The sequence below is a fragment of the Sturnus vulgaris genome, chromosome 20, assembly GCF_052056855.1.
Source record: "Sturnus vulgaris isolate bStuVul1 chromosome 20, bStuVul1.hap1, whole genome shotgun sequence".
Classification (NCBI taxonomy): Eukaryota; Metazoa; Chordata; class Aves; order Passeriformes; family Sturnidae; genus Sturnus; species Sturnus vulgaris.
In genome coordinates this window covers 11,099,223-11,117,709 of record NC_142262.1, presented here as the reverse complement: position 1 = coordinate 11,117,709, position 18,487 = coordinate 11,099,223, and the positions used below count along the sequence as shown (strand labels likewise).

The 18,487-nt window shown below is 58.3% G+C and overlaps 1 protein-coding gene across 1 annotated transcript in view; it reads right to left on the bottom strand.

Moving 5' to 3' along the window:
• Positions 1–6,006, bottom strand: part of PIK3R5 (phosphoinositide-3-kinase regulatory subunit 5) — a 42,101-nt gene extending 36,095 nt beyond the window's left edge. Inside the window, exon 1 of the mRNA XM_014886856.2 lies at positions 5,872–6,006. The gene's annotated coding sequence lies outside the window, so the exon portion shown is untranslated. The remainder of the gene's footprint in view (positions 1–5,871) is intronic.
• Positions 6,007–18,487: the final 12,481 nt, after the last annotated feature.

Sequence of the window (18,487 nt, the reverse complement as noted above, 5' to 3'; positions counted from 1 at the left end):
TGAGTCCCACTTCAAGTGGTACAACCACAGCATCCCCATCACAGTGAGGGGAAGAAAGGAAGTCTCCAAATGGGGGGACAGCCCAGGGAGAGGGGGCACCCATCCAGCAGTGGCCAAGCCCAACAGGCTTCATCTCCTGAGCACCCTCAAACAGCCATGGCAGCATCCACACTTCCCTGTGAAGGAGAACAATGAGCCCAGAGCCTGAAACCTTTCCAAACCCCATGTTCACCTCTGGGAAGCAGCAGGCTCAGTGCTGGAGGCCATTCCCGTGTCCAGATGTGAAGGGGGGACAGGCAGCATAAAAGAAAGGTGCTGGCACTGGGGAGGTTGGGGCAGGGCCCTGAGCTGGACCATTCTTTGGGCTGGCCTTGCACAACCAGAGCTACGTCTCTGGCAGCCCAAAAATCCATGGAGACCACAAGGCAAGAGATGCCCCCTTCTCCACATGAAGAACTCATCCATGACTCTTCATCCCCTCTCCCCAGCTCAGGGACTGGATCTGAAGGTGACACCACAGCCACAAGTGACACCAAGAGCAACCCAGCTCCGAGGAGCCTCCAGCGAGGCTGGCACAGCCCTGACCTCAGAGCAAGCTCCCAATCTCCCCAGGCACCCAGCACAGGAGCAGGGACATCAGTACATGAACTTCCAGCCCCCAGGTCCTCCCAGGATGGGCTGCAGCATCCTGGCACAGGGGCTTTTCTCCCAAAAGGGGTAGCCCTTCATCCCAGCCCTGCTCCTGGGAGCTGAGCTGACAGGGACTGTAAACACCCAGCTTCCAAAGGCTGTTCCCATCCTAAACCATCACCCTCATGATGCCCTGCTTGGAGCCCACCTGGAGCAGATGGGGGATCTCGTTTGACTCTCAATATCCTCCATCATTTCTAAACCCACCACCGGGACCTGGCAGCTCAGGGCCATGGAGTTCCCAAGCTCTGGGTGTGCTCTAGGCCAAAGAAGCAGGTTTGCAACCATTCCTCCATACCCTGCAGTTCTCTAAGGGAACAGCACCCCTGACATGGAGACCAAATCAATCTGGGGACAATTCCCAGTTAATGAGCAGCCCTCGGGGAACATTAATCTTCTCGGCTTTGATTGCAACGCAGCTAATTGATCCAGGGAGGCCGCAGGCAGGATCCCCACAGCTGCATGAGGAGCAGCAGGGATCTCTCCCAGCCTGGAATTCCCTCATTCGCACTGCAAAGCCTCAACACTTGAGAGATGCTGTGACTCCCCCAGGCAGCTGCACACTCGTGTGCACTCATTTACGAGTTTTATCAACATAAAGACACTGAGAATGAAGAAACATTAGCGGAGTTTCACATGTACAGACTGCCAGAAACAATGAGAAAAGGGAAATGCCACCTGAAAGGATGGGAGCTTGTTTGCCGAGAAGCCTCTGGGCTGAGGGTTTAAATAGACACAGAGCAATGGGGGAAGCAGCTGAAAGGGGAAGCATTTCATCCTAATTTGAGACAACAAAGAATGGGCCTTTGTGCAAGGGATGAAAAACACTTCTGCAGGCTCAGGGACACGGCGCCTTTCCCAAAGCGTGCACACAGCAGCCGTGCCCCATCCACACAGCTCTGCACTGGAACCGGCAATCACGGGAGTGAGAACAGCCCGGAGCAGCCACACAAACCCCTCAACACGGGATACAGTCACGGCAAATTCCCGGCCCCGGCAGCTGCTTAGGGCAATCACAAGGTCAGAGTGAAGCTGAGCCCTTCCTGCCCAGACACAGCAGCGTCGGGACAGTGCTCCGTGTCCCCCGTGCCGGGCATCCCCATCACATGGGCTGCTCATGCCAGCTCTGCTCACTTCTGCTTCAGCCCACCCCAAAATAAGCACCAGCAGCGTTTTGGGTGCTCTCAGCCCAAGCACTGTGGGCATTTTAAGCAATGAATCACAGCATTGGAGGGCAAGTCAAGCCTAGACCCATCTCTCTTACAAACACAAAGAGAGCCCATGCGGCACGCAGAGTCATTGATAATTTCACAGCACCAGGGAGCGCTTTTCTATTCCCCTTTTAACTCAGCCAGCGGCTCAGGCTCACATCTGCCGCCCAGAACCACCTGCGGTCCTTTCCCTGGGCAGCACAGGTGGGCAGGCACCAGGGCCGTGCCCAGGCACCCTGAGACTTCCAGCCCCGTTCCGGGAAGGAGCAGCCCAGGTGGGAGCCCTGAGCCACAGCTGCCCCGGCAGGTCCGGCCTCCAGGCTCGGCTTTACCAAGCCAGAGACTGAATCTGGGTGAGCTCTCAGCGCTGCAGGTTCAACACAGCTGAGATGAAAGCAGCCCAGCCTCAGGCTCCAAAAGCCCCACCACACTCTCGGAGCATCGCTCTGCTCTGGCTCCACAGCCCCAGCTCCCATCCAACCGCACATCTGCCATCCCAGGCAGCCCAGCACCCGCAAGCTGAAGTTGATTTGTTTTTTTGGTTTTTTGGTTTTTTTCCAGCGGCAGAGCTTGAAATCAGAGATGAACAAGTCTGAAGGAGCTCCTGCCTGGTCTCTCATGTATTCCAGATGCACATGCTCCAATCGCCGCTTGCCAAACAGGATACGAGGCGCAAGGAAATAAAGCATTTTATCTTCAAGCTTTTCCAAGAGGGTATTAGAAACAATGGGGAGGAAATACAAAATTAACACTAGAGAAGAGCAATTGGCAGTGCCCTTGCGAGGCTGTTCTTCATTACAAGGCTGCCTATTCAGCGGCTTTCATTAGGAAAATCACATCGCAGAGCCATTCCCAACAGTGTCCCTATTTCCTAATTAGGCTTCGCCAAAGAGCTGCATCTCTCAGTTCCCGCCCGGCGCACAATCACAACAATTACCATTTCATTGCACCCGGCCGCCGAAAACACCGCAATTAAAGCATCTGAGGAGTCACACGGACGCGTCAGCAGGGAGACAAGTTCTCACGTCGTGCTAATTGGCGGCCAAAGACGGATCAGAAGGACGGGAACGGCGGGGTTTGGTCTCCGTGCTGGGAAAGGCGCTCGGGAGCTGCGGCCGCTCCCCAGGCTCCCACCCAGGAGGCCGCGGACAGGGCTGGGTGCCAGCAGGGAGTATTGGTGACAGGTCCTGTCTGCTCCTCCGGGCTGCGGCACAGGGAGATGCTCTCTGGATCCTCGGCAACATCCCTGGATCAGCAAACAACCCTGGCACAACACCAGGTGGGCGCAGCCCCGGGTGGGTTGCAGAAGTCACCTGGAGCCCCCGGTGACAGCTTTGGGTGGGTGGGATCCTGTCCTCACACTGGACATGAGAGACAGGACAAGGATGGGGAATCCTGAGCCTCTGAGGGAAGAGGGAGCAAAGCAAAGAGGAGGGAAAGAGCTGCAGCTGCAGAGCCTGGATTGCATCCACTGCTCCCATTTTCCTCCAAGCAGTGACATTTCCAGCCCGAACCAGCAAAGCACGGAGCTGCAATGACGGCAGACCTGCAGGGCAGCAGTGCAATGCCCAGGGAGCTCAGGGGCAGAGATTCCATAAAAACCGCTTCCACCCTCCCTATCCTCTCACTCGGAAATTCAAACCGCTGCTGGGAGCAAGAATTCAGGCACAAAAGGAGCCTCTCACTGCTCAAAAGCACCTGGGGAGCTCACCTGAGCACTTTCCCCTGATAGCCTCAGGCACAATTTTCCTCTTGCAGAATAATAATGCAAAATTGGGCAGCCCCACCGTGCTCAGCAGGCAGCCAAAAAAAGAGAAGTTGAAACTATTCCAGGGTGAGCTGCAGCATGGCAAGGTCCCCATGCCATGCTGGGGTGTCCCTGGTCCCCAGCAGAACCAGAGCACTGATTCTGGCATCCCTCAGCCCTGAGGCTGCTGGAGCACGGGCAGCTCGCCCTGCCAGAGCAGCTCATCCTGCTGGAGCAGCCACTGCTCTTCTCTGCCAGCACTTCCCACTGCTCTCAGTTCTTCTTCCTTAGTGCAAAACCCACATCTTCTTTTTCACGTTCAACAAAAAGGCACACGGGGCCAGTTTTGGTTTCTGTCCCAGCTGGATTCCCTAATCTCCCTGGGGAGGAAGGAAAACCCAGCGGCACCATCCTACAGCCCTGAGATGTGGGGCTGCCCCTCACCCAACCACTGCACACCAGAACTCCACTTTCTCCCTCGGAAGAAGCACCTCCAACACGTCTCATGCCCCTTCCTCTGCCTGAGCAGGACAGGGGCGGCCACACAGAGCCAGGGAAGGCAGAGCACTGAGCTCTCCCCACTTCAGTTCAGCAGGACCACATGGCGAGGCTGTAGCTGCCCTTGGACCACGCTCACATCCCAGCTCCTGCCTGCAATACACCTGACTCTGCCCAGCTGCTTCCTTCAGAAACCTGCAGAGCATTCCCAGCATCACCTGAGCCCTCCGGCCTCACGCAGTCACCGTGGCTGAGGGATGGAACCACTGCAACCACCACAGCCGGGCTCTGGCTCCTTATCTTCTCACCTTTCTGTATTTGAGCTCTAATCTGAACAACACTCAGATCTCCAAACCTCTCTGCAACCAAGTTTCGGAAACGCTTCGTGAATCCATCCGAGTTTGTCCTTTGAACAAGAGAAAAGAACCCAGACATCAAACCAAGAGACCTTTCTGACAACCAGGAAAATTAAAGCCTTGACATCCTGCACAATCCCTGGAGTTTGCAGTGGACCGAGATTTAGAAAATTGACCTAAACGGGTAAACAAAATAAATTGCAGCTGTTCAGCATCAGGGCAAGCAGCAGGAGCAGCACCAGCCTGCAGCTGCCTGAGCAGTTTCGCTGCACCGGGAGCAGCACAGCCCTGAAACCAGCCCTTGGCAAAGCTAAGGGGTGCTGGGTGACAGCAGCCAGATTGTCACGAACACGAAAACAAAGGGCTGAAAGCTTTTCTCCCGCTTTCGTTAGTGATTTGAATCAGCAGAGCCTTTTCCTCCCTCAGGGTTCACACCTCCAAAGCAGCTCAACATCCTCTGGGGGGAGCGGGTGCAGGACGGAGCGTGGCCCGAGGCCGGGCTGGGCACTGACTGGGTGACACTGGTGACACTGGGAGGCCACAGAAGCACCTGATGGCAGATGCTCCTTGGCAGGCACAACAATCAGCACGGGCTGCTGCAAGGGGCAGCTCGGGGACAGCTCGGGGCTGGCGCGTGTCCAGCCCCCGATGTTGGAGAGGTGACGCTGCTGAACTTCTCTCATCCCAAACCACATCCTGTTGCCTAAGCAGAGCCTTCCCTCGGGCTGCACCTCAGCCCCTCAGGCTACAGGGACGCAGCTGAGGGAGCAGCAGGCGACTTGTGACCTTTGGGTCCCTTCAGGGAAGGGCTCCTGTTGCAGTGACAGGGGTGAGTCACTGCTGCCCCGCCAGCAGCCCTGCCAAAACTCCGGGCGGGGACCAGAGAGCCCCTGGGATTTCCCGGGGACCCCGCCACGGCAGGGTGGTCCCCCGGGGCGGGCAGGGCCCCACACCTGGCCCCGAGCAGCAGCTCCGTGGGGCCACGCGGAGGAAAGTAAACACAGAGTCCTGAAATGAGTCACGACAGCCGGACCGTCCCCAGCCGCGGGGTGACACCGGCTCCTCCCGGTCAGGCACGGGCTGCAAGGGCACCCCGAGGGAGACGCGGTGCGGGGGTCCCCTTCCAGGGCTAAAAGAGAAACCCCCAACCCGGGTAATGACACCCCGCTGGTGGGTTTAAGAGGAAGCCCCCGGTCACACGGGACCTCCGCATGACACTGGTTTCTGGCCCCCTCCTGTTACCCCATTTACAGCGAGCCCCCCGCAAACGACACAGCCCCACTGGGCACCAACGCCCCAACCCACGGGACACCCTGGGAATACAAGGGAGCTCTTCCTCTACATGCACGGAGCCCCCCGCCCCGCTTACCCTGGGCTCGGTGCGTGCACGGTCCCCCTGTCCCGGTCACACGCTCCCCCCGCTCTCCCACCTGTGGGGCGGCTGCCGCCGGGGCTCCGTGCCCATCCTCGGCCGGCCCCGCCGGGCTCTCGCCGGGCTCCGCTCCACTCCGGGCAGCACCGGCGGCACCGGGGCAGGCGGGGCTGGCGGTGGGTCCGCCCCGCACATGTGCGCAGCCCGCCCCGCCCCGGCCATGTCCCGGCACCTGCCCCCCGCCCCCGCTTCCTCCGCCCACCCAGCCTTCCGTCCTTCCGTCCCTCCCTCCCTCCCTCCCTCCCTCCATCCATCCATCCATCCATCCATCCATCCATCCATCCATCCATCCATCCATCCATCCATCCATCCATCCATCCATCCCTCCCTCCGTCCCTCCATCCTTCCCTCCCTCTAGCCAGCCATCCCGCTGCTCCTGCCTCGCTGCCACCCCCTGCCGTTCAGCCGGCCAGCCATCCCCTCGTCCATCCATCCATGGATCCATCTATCGCGACTCCACCACCACTTTCCCTTCCACCCTTCACTCTTCCATTCGTCCACCCCTCTTCTGTCCCTTGCTCCTGCCATTCTGCCTCTCATCCATCCCTGCATCCATCCACCATCCTCTTATTCATCCATCTGCCCTTCCCTCCATCAATCTCTTCTTCTTTCCATCCATCCATGCACCTTTCCAACCCTTCACCTGCAACTCCATCCATCCATCCATCCATCCATCCATCCATCCATCATCCATCCAGCCATCCAGCCATTCAGCCATTCAGCCATCCAGCCATTCAGCCATCTAGCCATTCATCACCAGGATGGGGAAGTTCTGCTGGTGTCTGCTCTGGTGGCACCTGAGAATGGCCTTTTCCAGTTGCCCTCATGGCTGCTCCTGAGCAAAGACTCATCCCACGCTCATTTCTGGCTCCCACACCCATCCCCTGCCCCACCTGAGCACGGGGCTGCTGGCCGGGGCTGGCCGGGCCGGGGCTGAGGGCAGGAATCTGGGTGGGTTCCTCTGCGGATTTCGGTTTGTCAAAGAGAGTGACCGCTGCCACTGCTGCTCCGAGACTCGAAACCTACTCGGGGGCCAAAATAGCTGTGGGTTCCGCAGTGAAATTCCAGTGAATTTTAAAAAAAGCAAACCCAGTCAGAGCCGAAATCCCCTTTCATTGGTGACCCATGGAGACAAACGCCCGCTGTGCAAAGCACGAGGGACCAGAGCCCCGGATGTTTGTGTCACCTGCGCCAGGTGAAATCCCCGTGGAGGGACATGGGCTCAGCCTTTGCCAGCTGAGTGGCCACCAGCAGTTCACAAGAAATCCTGAAGCAGCAAAAATAGCGGGACAGGGAAGGTCCGCTGTCGATGTCATGGTGCCACCTGCCCCAAGGCACTGACCTGGGAAACAGCCAAGTGCTCACATGGAGCTCTGTGTCCCAGCTCCTCTAGGCCTGAGCTCTTCACTGGATGCCAGCCTGGGATTCTAGTCTGACCTTTCCCACCCCTTCTGCCCCATTCCCACCTCCTCATCACAGGCAGATCCCAGAACTGGAGGAACTGGGAGGTGTGTGAAGGGCCAAGGCTGCAGAAGCCAAACCCCTCCGGCTGCTGAGGCTGCAGTGTGTCCCCTCCTGTCCCCTTCCCTCCCCACCTGCGGCACCGGGAGCTCCTTGTTTTGCCCCTGGGGGCCCGGAGCAGCTGAGGAAGTCACCAAACACGGGCCGGGGGGGCTCGCGGCGGCGGAAGGAAGCGGAGGAGGGCAGGGAGGGGCCGTGCCAGGGCTGCAGCAGTGACAAACAGCGCGTGGGGCTGCAGGGCTGACACAGCCAGCTCGGGGAAAGGGCTCTGGAGCAGGGGCACCTCCAAGGGATGTCGACACCAGCATGTTCCCGGGAGCTCCCTGGAGCAGGGAATTCCTCCTCATTGCTAGCTGCTTGGAGTTCAGGGGATCCTGGGGATGCTGGTGCCACACCAGGGTGACAGCAGGCAGTGGAGAGTGATCCCAGGTGGCTTTTGGGGTCACATAGAGAGCAGGAATGGCATCCCCAGGGACTCCCACCCACGAGGAGTGGTAGCATTGAGTGTGGCTGTGATGACACCAACAATGATGCCAAAGCTGTAGGAGCTCCAGCCAGAGCATGGCCATGGAGCACCAGCACATCCCAGCTGAGTTCCTGCCCCTGGAGCTGCTGACCAGCCCCAGCAGGAGGAAGCTGAGGCTGTGCTCTGCTGAGCTCATTTAGACCTTTGGGTTCTCTGTGAACACCTCAGAGTCAAAGAATGGGTTGGGTTGGGTTGGAAAGGACCTTGAAAATCATCTTGTCCCAAACCTCCAGCAGGGGAAGGAACATCTTTAACTGAACAAGTTGCTCCAAGTCCATCCAACCTGGCCTTGGGCACCAAAGTTCACTTTACGCTGAAGTTCAGCTCATGACAGTCTTGCTCCCATTCCTCTCTGCTCCACACCCAGACACACTTCTTGAAACAGCAACTCCAACCCAGCCCCACACTGGGAATCGAGAATTTCAGCCCCCCAAAAATGCCATAAAGTCAGCTCTACACTCAAGCCGAGCTCTGCAGACTGCAGCCAGCCATCTCCCTGGTTTCCAGCATTCTCCAAGGGTTTCCAGCAGCTTTAGGATGGCTGACCCTGTCCTTACACAGCCTCCGAGGCTGCTGTGTGCTGCCGGGGCTGCATAGGCTCCAGGTGAGTCCATTGCTTCCCTCTCCCCGAGTTCCCACAGGAATAGGAGCATCCTAGCCCCAGCAGAGCAGCTCTGCAGCCTCTCCCCACTGCCCGTCCCTCGGAGGGAAGGGGAAGCAGCGTCACTGAAAAGGGAACCTTGTTGTCTCTGGTTTTCCCCACAACTTGTGTTTTTCATTTCTCAGAGGATCCTGACAGACTCTTTCGCAGCCCTTGAGAAATGAAACTGGGGCAGAGACCTCGCTGCGGGCAGATCTGACACCAGACCTTCCCCTTCCACCTTCCAGGGAGGAGGTGACAATATAATTTTACATGACCCCATCTGCTGAGTTGTCAAAGGTTTTCTGGCCAGTTGTGGGCTGGGAGGGCTCCAGAACTGTCTCGCTTTTGGCAGATGAGTCTGGTCTGCACTGATCTGGAGCTGCCGACGTTCCCAGCTCTTCGTTCACCCCGACTCCGGGCGGGATTCAGCCGAAGCTGGAACCCCTCTCCTCACTACTCAAAGCTCCCTGCCCTGACAGCAGGGGGTTCCTGTCCGGATCTCTGTCCGGGACCAGGAGGAGCAGGCAGCCCTGGGAAGGGGCAGAGCGCAGGGAAGCGCGGGGCTGGGAGCGGCTTTCCTGTGGGCTGAGGTTTCCACCCTATGTCCTGCCGGAGAACTGCACTGATGGAGCGGGTTCAGCATCCCCGGGGGTGCAGCTCAGCCGCCCTGTGCACCCAGCTGGGCAATGAATCCCTGGAAAATACTTCCCAAGGAGTGCTCTGCCTCTGGCAGCCTCCCTGGGTCCGCCCGGAGGAGGGACGACGTAAGGGTGCTGAAATTCCGTGGGTCCCGTGGTATCTGCGGCTGTGGTGATCCTCAGCCTCCTCTGAGTCTCCAGAGCCAGCAGCACCTCCACTTCCTGGAGCACCCCAGCTCCTGGTGAGCTCCTCAGCAATCGAGCCTGCATTTGGGAACTCGCTCGGGGCACCCCCAGTTAAGCTGTGTCATAACCAGGACTCGCTCAGTCCTGATGGGACTGAATTAATCCGGGCAAACCCTGGAGCTGGCTGCACACTGGGCCTGTGCTGTGCTACCCCTGCTAGCCTGGGGACAGCTGGACACATCCCCGGGCAGCCACACATCCCGAGGGGGAGGTGGAAGAACTGCAGGGCTGTGAGCCCAGAGCAGCTGCAGTTTGTTCTCCTTCCCCAGGTCACAGCCCTGTCACACAGCACAGCCACGAGGGCACCGAGGCAGCACCGTCCAGCTATGTCCCACCCCTATCACTGTCACTGCCCCTCCACTTTTGGATGCACTTTTTATTATGCCAAGGTGTAAATCAGGTGTAAATCTGAAAATCTGAGTAGAAACCACAAGTTCCTGCACCCCTCAGGAGCTGGGCTCTGCCTTCCCAAATGCAGGGGCTGAAATACTTCAGCGAGGGGCATCCCAGAGGAGCAAGGGACAGCCGAGATCCTCAGCTGGGACTCTTGGGGTTGTTTGGCGTCTCCGGAGGTTTTGCTCCCAAAGGAGGTTGCAGCGGGAGAGGGCCAGGTCCAGAAAAACGAGGACGGGCATCCCCTCCCCTTCCAGCCGGACACGACCCATCCCCAATCCCCCATCTCCAAACCCCAATCCCCGATCCCCAATCCCCGATCCCCAATCCCAGATCCCCAATCCCGGATCCCCATCCTGGGCTGGTGCAGTGGGCTCAGCGCTGGGACCCCAGCAGATGGCAGCAGGGCCTCAGCGTGAGCTCCTATGACTCGTTCCTTTCTGTGAATTTCTTTTCCCTTGCTTGCTTTAAATATAAGTAATCATCCCGTACAAATCCACTGCAGATGCACCTTGGGATAAGCTGGACTGGGAGAGGGACATTTGCCCTGCACCTTACCCGTGTGACAAACTCAGTGCAGGCACCTGAATGATGTGCCCTCATCAGACGTGAGGAGAAAATAGGGTTTGTGGACATAAATGGGAAAAATGGGACAAAGATCTCACCCAACCCAAGCAAAAGAGGCTGGAAGCAGGACAGAGCCGGGCTGGAGCAGCCCATCTTCAACCCTCCTTTGGAGGCATCAGAGTGGGCACAAGGGGAGGTGCCCAGGTGGGCAGAGGTAGTTCTGAGTGAGGACTACATCAAATCCAGGACTCCTTCGGGCAGGAAACACACCCAGGCCCTCTGCTGTCCATCCTCCCTTAAACCTCAATCCCTTTTGCTCCATTCCCAGTTTCATCCTGATGCTTTAATTCACAGTTAGAGTGAAGCCACTCTGATCTCAAAAGCTTCCGAGTTACCATCAATGGGTCCAGGCTTAAATCTACAAACTGGTGTGTTTAGAGCAGATTACAAACCCAACCCTCTGGCTTGTCAGAGGTCAGCAGGCCAGGTACCTCCAGGCTTGAGGCAGTGCAGTTTTCTGTGCATTTTGGTGCCACGAGAACAGCTCACACTCAGCATTAATCCTCACAGCGATGATATTTTACTGCTTCTGTCACCACACAATTAACCGTGCCACCAAATGACCAAGGCACCTCTGCGAGGGGGCAGCGCTGTGGACAGCGAGGTCCTGGAGCAGCGTTTGATAGATGCGAGGTGTTTGCAGCTGGAATTCCTAGTCTACCTGCATCCAGCGGGGTGCCCGGGACCCGCAGGATCTGGAGATGAGGATCCAGCAGAATCCAAAGCAGGCGCTGTGCTGGGAGAATGGTTTTGCTTTTCTCTAGCAAAAGATGAACAGTGAAAAACAGCAGGAGGTTACTGGAGGCATAGAGGGAAAGGACAGAGAAAAGAGCTTCACCTTCTCCTCCCCCTCGTTCCTGAGGCACCGGGAGCAGGGATGAGACCTGCAGCCACTCTTGGCTGAAGTTCGGAGCTGCCTTTCCTGCCACGGACAGCAAAGAGCTTTACCAAGGGTGCGAGCATCATTCTCTGCTCAATAGCTGGGGAAACTGAGGCTGACCCGGAGAGATCCATTTGCCTTCTCCCACCACCGCCTCAATCCCCTTCCTTTCGTGCTTCCATGCGCTCTCCTCCGGCATTCCAGGGAGGCGACGGTGCCGCTGAGCAGCAGTGGACAGCGAGGAATTGGGCTGGGCACCCAAGCTGTGCCCGGCTGCTCCAGCGCCCCGAGGAGCCGCGGGGCCCTGGGCGGTGCCCGGGGGCAGCGGGCCAGGGCGGCCCGGCCGGGTTCGGGACGGTGCGGACCCCTCCGCACGCAGGGGAGGATGCGCAGGGAGGGCCGTGCCAAAGAGGGGCTTTGGGTTCTGCTCGATGCCATCCACCCGTGCCCCCTGGCCTGGCATGGACACCACGCCGATGAATGGAACTGGTGCCGGCTGTAAGGACGGACACAGCGCCGAGATAAAGCCGCGGAGCTCAGCCCAGCACCGGCACGGGTGGCTCTGCATGGACCCAGCCCTGGCATGGGGCGGGATGAGGGCTCTGTGTCCCGGCAGGAGGCACGGGAAGGTTCCCTTGGAGCTGTGGCCCCATCCCAAACCCCGACCGGGCTCCCAGGACGCCTCAGGGCCCGGCCGGAGCCGCTCCTGCCGCCTCTCCCCAAGCCCTCCATTAGAAGGTTAGAGCCACTCGAAGGCCACTTCATCCCCGCTTAATACATCCTTAATTATAATTAGGTTAGGATGGCTGCCAAAAGGAGCCCGAACGCTGCGCAGCGCCCTGGGGAAGGTCCTGGAAAACTCGTCCTGTCAGATGGCAGGGGTCTGCTCAGGGCTGGGCCAGGGCTCGCTCCCTGCACCCTCTCGGCGGCCTCCCGTGATTTTGGGGTGCCAGGAAGGCCCCAGCGTCCACCGTGCTCTGTCTGATACCCAGAGGGCACTTCCCTTAAGAAAAAAAAAACCCAAAGCCTGGATGGGGCTGTTGCATGACCCCCTTTGCCCTGCCCCAGCCTTGATGGCTCAACCCCTACAAATCCTGCACTCAGGATATTATACTCTGGAATATATTATTATTATTATTATTATTATTATTATTATTATTATTATTATTATTATTATTATTATTATTATTTCTAAACAGAGAAAGCAACAAAACGCTGCCTTCATCTGCAGCTGAAACAGAGCCTGCCTCGGGACTGCCCCAGCTGCAATCGGAGCTGGGTCCCACCAGCTACTTGTCACTGGAGAGGGAATGCTGGAGAAGAGTTAATTATCTGGCAAAGGGAGTTACTGGGAGCTGGGAATCCAGAGCCTCTGGGGACCCATGTTTCGATAATCCTGCTCCTTAGGTAGCTGAAATCCACCCAGCCCTGCCTGTCCTGGCCTCAGCCTCTGCCGCACTCCCTCCCTCTACCCTGAAAGCCTAGTCAGGTTCCACCTTTACCTTACACCAGCTTAAGGAGATCGAATTCCTTTTCACAGGGGAGGAACATTCCCTCTAGGATCAGGGTTTCAGCTCCACGACCTTCCACGGAGAGAAAATCTCTCCATGGGCCAGTTTCTTGTGCCAGAGCCAAAAAAACCTCCCTCATTAAATGATACCAGTATTGTTCACTGTGCCCAGAAACAATTCTGTAATGCAGGTGAGAAACTGTCTCCGTTCAATTTAATTATTTTAAAGGAATATTTGTTATTTTAAAGGACCGTGGTGCACTGCTCACTGCACTGTCCCTGCCCTAGCACAGCTGGAGTTCCCTGTCCTGCCTGTTCTCTCTTTGCCCTGGCTAAGTCTGGCCCTCTCCATCTGCATTCCCTCAGCACCACAACTCTTGTGCTGGAATTGCTGCTCAGACTTCGCTAAAGCAACTCGAGGCAGTGAGTGAAGAGATCGATTTTCTCTGAGTAATGCTGGGCTTATATGAAAAGGATAAGTCTTTGTTTGCTGTTACCCTCCCCCAGGAGGGCTCAGGTGTGGATGGTTCTCAGTCAAGGCTGGTTTTCTCCGAGAGGGGCAGCTCACCGTGCCCAGGACTCTCTCGAGCTGGGAGTGCCAGGGGGGAGTGAAGGCGCAGCTGGAGTGGAGACACCAAACTCCTGTGCAAAATGTGGTGTGGGGTCAAAGCTGGGCTCTTTGGGACACTCTGCTCACTCTGAGTCCCCAAAAGCCTTCATGGCACCTGGGTTAGGTGGTCTCTTAGGCCTTGGTGCTGGGGATTTGTGAATTGCTCTGGTCCCTCTGTCAGTCAGACCACAAATACTGGATATGAAGGGAATAGCCCTAAACAGTGGAGTAGGAAGCCCGGAGTTGCTTCAAGTCCCCTGAGAACCAGGAGGGTGCTTTGATAATCTAAAAGTAAGATCTGCAGAGTGGCACCAAAGTCTCAGTGAACTAAACATTTTACTGAATAAACTGGATATCCCCATCCCCTCCTCTCCACACAGATCCCCAGGAATATTTATACAGAAATCTGTCTCCTCCAACCCCAAACCTGTTTCCTGCACCCCACATCTCCTACACCTCAGCCTGGCAGCAGAGTCCTGCAGATCCCTGAAACTGGGGTTACAGAAACACACAGGGATATTCCCTCCATCAGTGCAGGGAGTCCTGCCAGGCCTCCATCAATTCAGTGCAGGGAAGTTTCTCCAGCTCTGCTGGGACATTCCCAGTGACCTGAGCTCCCAATTCGGGTATTTCTTTCCCCTGGAGCTCAGAACATTGTTGTGAGGTCACCAAGTCACTCTTGTCCCGTCCCTGTAATGTATTGCTCAGAAAAGTAATTTTGACTTGAAAACAGCTTCCGGATGTAGCCTTGTTTGGAGTGCAGGAGGAGCTGGGCTCTGGGGGGGGTCTGTGCGTGCTCCCGGACCCGCTTTTCCCTGGATGAGCCCCCGGCAGCATGTCCAGCACACGGCAGCATTTCCCAGCCCCAGCTGCCTTGTTTGTGCTGTGCTCCATCTGCACCCATCCAAACGAAGCCGTCGTTTCTGTAGGGAAGCACACAAATAAATCAAAGGATTTGACAACTTTGCCATCCAGGAGCGCCCGTGTTTTCCTGGGAATATCTGGGACCCGCAGTGCTGCAGCGGCTGAATCCACCTGCGAGGTCCCGGGAGTGCCTGAGCCGCTCTGGACAAGTCTGGCTCCTGTTCGGGCCAGCCGGGAGCTCTGCTGGCTGCTGAAAATAAATCAAATATTACTCACTGAGCTTCCCAGCCTGCCTGCCCCAAAGAAAACATTTTGCAAGAGAAAATATAGTATTCCGGAGGCTTATCTCACTTGGTGGCAATTGTGGGTGTATAATTGAAAACCGAGTTGATCATTAGAGGTTCACAGAGATGCTGAATAGCCCAGTGTTCAGTGGTCTCTGCCAGCCACGGCCAATTTACATTAAAGGCTTGATTCCTTCTCCAGCCCACTTCTGAGCCCCTGGGAAATCTTGGTGCTTATTCCTCGTTTGCAAGGACTGTCTAGTGCGAGGAAAAATCTTGCCTGGCTCTGCAGTCACTGCTGCCCAGGCTGAGCCGGGATGTCCCTCAATGACCGTGGGTATTTGCAGGGGATTCAGCATCAGCCCCGTGTCCAACTCCCCCCTTCCCAAACTGATAGTCAGGCTTCACCCGCCGTTCCCTAAGCGGTTAATTTTAATGTAAAATTCGTTCAATTTTTTTTTTTTTTTTTTTTTTTTTTTTTTTTTTTTTTTTTTTACCCATGAATGAGAGGAGCCAGAGGTGTGGTCTCCCAGGAACTGAAGGGAAAACTGGATTAGGGGCCAAGGAGCTACAAAGCGATCGGGGAAATTACACTTGTTTGGGAGCAAAGCATAAATATTAGAGCGACAATAATAACAATAACTGCCTGCCGGGAGCCACAGAGCTTTAGGGTGGAGGATTAAATGTCATCTGCAAATGTTGTCATCTGTGCTGGCAGAGAGACATCAGTTCGGGAAGAGCTAGCGGAGCCTTCTTCCCAATTCCCTTGGGACCGGTCTTTCTCCCCTTTCTCCGCGGTGTTTCTGTGACTCTCCAAGCCAAGCAGCACGAACCAAGTTATGAATCAGCATCCCTGCACAATCCCTCGCCCTCCTCCTTCCCTCTCTCGTCGCAAAGAAGCGATCGGCTGATCACTGTCGCATCCCCGAGCCGGCCCTCCGGAGCGGAGAGAATTCGGGAATGTCCCGGGCGTTCAGCTGCGGACATACCGCTGCAGAGGGGTCTGGGGGCAGCGGGGCTGCTCGGCCCAGCGCTCCGCACCGGGGCACAGGTGACAGGGAGTCCCTGTGCTGGGGAGGTGATGGGGAGGGCCCGGTGGGGCCGCCGGACCCGTGAGCGGCACAAGCGGCTTCGGCCGCGGTGCCCGGCGGCCCCATCGGAGCTGAGAAATGCGGCAGCGGCGGGGTGGTGCCGGAGCCAGGCCAGGGGAACCCGAACAGGACGCCGCGGCCTCTCCTCGGTCCCTCCGCCCGGCTCCGGCCGCCGCTGCCCCCGCGCTGGCGGAGGGAAAGTTCGGGGGGTTTGAGGGGAGCAGCCCGGGCCGCCCGCCGTGCCCGTGTTTAAAAGATCGCGGAGATATTTTCACACCTCAAACCGCCGCCCCCCTCTCCCCTCCAGCCCCCATCGCCTTGATTTAGCCCTTGGTAATTAATTTGGCATTTCAGAATAGCTACTGGGCTGGATAATGGCCTCATTCATCTCCCCAGCCTAATCTGAACAGAATCTGGAAGAAAAGCTTTCAGAAAGACAGAAACTGCCATTCGGCAACTGCTCAAAAGAACTGTCACTCCAGGGGAATAAATCGCTCCTGATTATTTCAACCCGGGTCTTCTCTGCTTTTCCAGCCGCTCCCGGTCCCGCCGGGGAACGGCCCCCCGAGAGCCGAGGAGGAGAAGAGCCGCTCGGGCTTTCCCCCTCCCTTCTCCAAGCCCGGGCGGTGCAGGGGGAGGTGAGCGAGAAGCAGCGCATTGTTCCCGGGGAGGAGGACGAGCTCCGGCACCCGAAGCCATTTGACTTTTAGAACAGGCTCCAGGCGCCGGGGCCGCCTTTCCCGCTGCCCCCGGTGCGGCTGAAATAAAGTTCTCCGTCCCCGGGAATTCTCCCGGGCCAAACGCGGGGGAACGGGATCGCTCCGTTCTGCTCTGCCCCGGCCCGGCCGTGCTCCGCCGCCGCTCGGCCCCTGGGCCCGACTGTGGCACGGCCGCGCTCCCGGGCAGGGACCGGGGAACCGGTGTGGTCCCAGCCGTGCTCCGTTCCCGGTGCAGGTACCGGAGGTGCTCCAGTGTTGGTCCCAGCCGTGCTCTGTTCCCGGTGCAGGTATCGGAGGTGCTTCAGCGTCTCGCCGGGGCTGACTTCGGCAAGGATCCGTCCTCTCCCAAGGGGGGACAGGGCCGGGGCTGGCTGGTGCTTCAAGATAGGAAAATCAAATCCGAAGTGGGGGGGCGATCCGTGGAGGGCACGTCCTAGTGGCCCGAGCATCCCCCGTTCCATCGTCCCGGAACGGCCCCAGGCCCCTGTCCCGGAAGGGCCCGGCGAGCTGTGCCTCGGTCCCCGCGGAGCTGCTTACATGCATTTAATAGCTCGAGGGCGAGGTAATTAGAGGAGAAAGCCTCAGTAAATCACGTTAATGACCGCAAGAGCCATTACAAACCCCGGGAGTTGTGAAATACCGAATAAACCCAGCGAGAAGGGCAAGAGGGAGGCGAGAGCCGCAGACCCGGGAACGCCGGTGGGGAGCGCGGAGCCCCGCGCTGGGCAGCGCCAGGAGGTTGTTAAATTAACACCCTGCTAATGGGATTAGGCAGCACCTCGGCTTTGCGGGGGAGTTCCGCGGGGGCCAGCCTTCCTTAGATTCACCCCAATTTTTGCTGTGAGGCAGTGAAGGACGGTGCGGGCTTTGAGGAGCCGCCGGACGACATTTAGAAACCCTCACGGATTTTAAAGAAGCACTGACATTTCGGCCCTGCTCTGCGCACTGGGGACCGCGGCCGGGCCGGCGAAAGGGTGCTGGAGCGTCCGGAGCCAAACCCGCATCTTTCCCCGGAGTAACGAGGGTCCCAGCAGCGGCACCTGCTGCCCCCCGAGCGGGCCCCGCGTTTCCCTCACGGGCAAAGGAACCGGACACGGTGGACAGGGAACCCATGGTAACAGCTGGCCCCGGACACGCGTGGCCGAAGGAGAAGCGCCAGGCGAGTGAAGCGGGGAATCAGAAACGACGAGCGGAGATGCTCATGGCAGGCACCTGGAGGGGTCTGTGGGCCCGAACTTGGGGCTCCGGGCTGGGGATTCCCATCCCCGTTGTCCGCACAGCCGCGCCGGGCCCGCCCGGAGCCGCGGCCGCCGCGCTGGGGAGAGCCCGCACGGGACGGCGATGTCCCGGGTCCTCCCGCAGCCTCCGGCCCGGCCTGGCCCCCACGGGCCAGGACAGCTCAGTCTAAATTACCCCCCTCCCTCCTTGAGGTACCCTCCTAGAGCTGGACGGGAACACACCCCTCATCCCAATCCTGCAAATACGGCCGCGATTCAGGAATGGGGTTAAACTTTCCCCGGGGCAGGGGTGTCCCGGGACTGTCCGTGAGTGTCCCGGGTGTGCCGGGCTGCGGCCGAGTCCTTGGGTGGCTCCGGTGGGACCAGAGGGACCGGACCCCCAGTCCCGGGCCGGCCTCATCCCCATCCACACACAGCCCTTCTCTTCCCCCGGCCATGGAGGGCGCCGGGAGCGGGACGGAGGGGCTGTTTCCCGGGGAAGAGTTAACAAATCCCGGGAGCAGCGGGGCTGTGGGGGGCGGCTGGGGGGGTCCGGCGGGAGCGATGGGGGCAGGGAGGCTGCGGAGCCCCGCTGCCCTGCAGGGAAGGCGGTTGCATTGCCAAAGACGCCCCGCTGGGCTAGCAGGCCCGGGAGCAGATTAATCAGGCACTAATTCAATTTACAACAACCACTTTTATTCAGCTCGGTGGCAAGGAATTCAAAGCGGGAAGAGGGGCGGGCGGAGAGGAGGGGGCGGAGGCCGGCCTGGGGCTCGTCGCTGCC